Here is a 1,075-nt window from a genome sequence, read left to right as displayed (position 1 = left end):
TGCGTTTTCCCATTTTGTTTTCTGGCTAGGATGCGACAAGGGCGTTGGCAAAGTGCGGAGAGGGCGCTGCGGTCTCTCCACATGCGGGAAAGTCGATTCCGAATCGAACACCTCCGCGTGCGCACAGAGTGAAAAGTCGTATTGCGAGGCGACGACAGCCTCTCGTTGGCCTTATCTCTCTTCCGTCGCATCGAAGTGGTGCCTCCCCGGCGCCGAACACGTTTAGCCGATCATGCCCGCACTCCCTCCTGCCAGCGCATGTGCCTGTGCCACACGCGTCGTGTGTAAGTGCATCGCCTTTCTCATCGACTCATCGATCTTTCTTCCTGTTCTCCGTTTTCTGAAATAGCACTAGCTCGCTGGTGGCAGGGGCTGCGTCAGCGCGCGGTATCGTTGCCCAGCACCCCACTCCCTCTCTGTGGGGGCGCCACGAAGTCCCTATCCCCTGCCAGTGCGGAAGCGCTTCTGTTGGTGGCAGGACCAGGTGCCCACGACGTGGCGGTGTCGGAGCGATGTATCGCTACTGATGCCGGCAGTCGGGCCCTGGGCGGCGTTGCGTCGGTGCGACCTGCGACAGTCGGCACGTATGTGCCGTCGATGTGGCAGGCAAAGCGCCAATGCGGCTCGAGCGCATCCCACCCGGCCCTCACACGGCCCACCTGGTGGGAAGCCTGAGCTGTCCCAAGCCGTGCGCCAGGTGGCGGCCGGCACAATGGGGGCTGCTGTGAGGCGGCCTGGGAGGTGTGGGGTCGGTAGATTGTGAGGCAGGGGCCGTGCTCTCAGACGGCTGCGGCGGCATTGCTTTCACGCCCGTGTCAAGCCACTGCCTCGCGCCGGGCGATCGGGCCTGTGGCAGGCCTGGTAGAGTGGCCCTATGTACTACGGCAGAATGGACATGCTGCGAGAGAAAACATCACTAAGCCACACCGCACGTGCCCCCCCTCCCTGAGCGTTGGCATCGAAGGGCGGAGAGAGGGCCCCGCCCCACCCTCCCCCTCCTGTCTCGCATCTCCGCCAAGCTCCTCGCCCGCTCACGATCCGCGCTTTGGTATGCGCGTGTCGGTGTGTGTGTGTG

The sequence above is a fragment of the Leishmania donovani genome, chromosome 31, assembly GCF_000227135.1.
Source record: "Leishmania donovani BPK282A1 complete genome, chromosome 31".
Classification (NCBI taxonomy): Eukaryota; Euglenozoa; class Kinetoplastea; order Trypanosomatida; family Trypanosomatidae; genus Leishmania; species Leishmania donovani.
The sequence above is the reverse complement of the archived record's forward strand: the minus strand, read 5'-3'. Positions refer to the sequence as shown.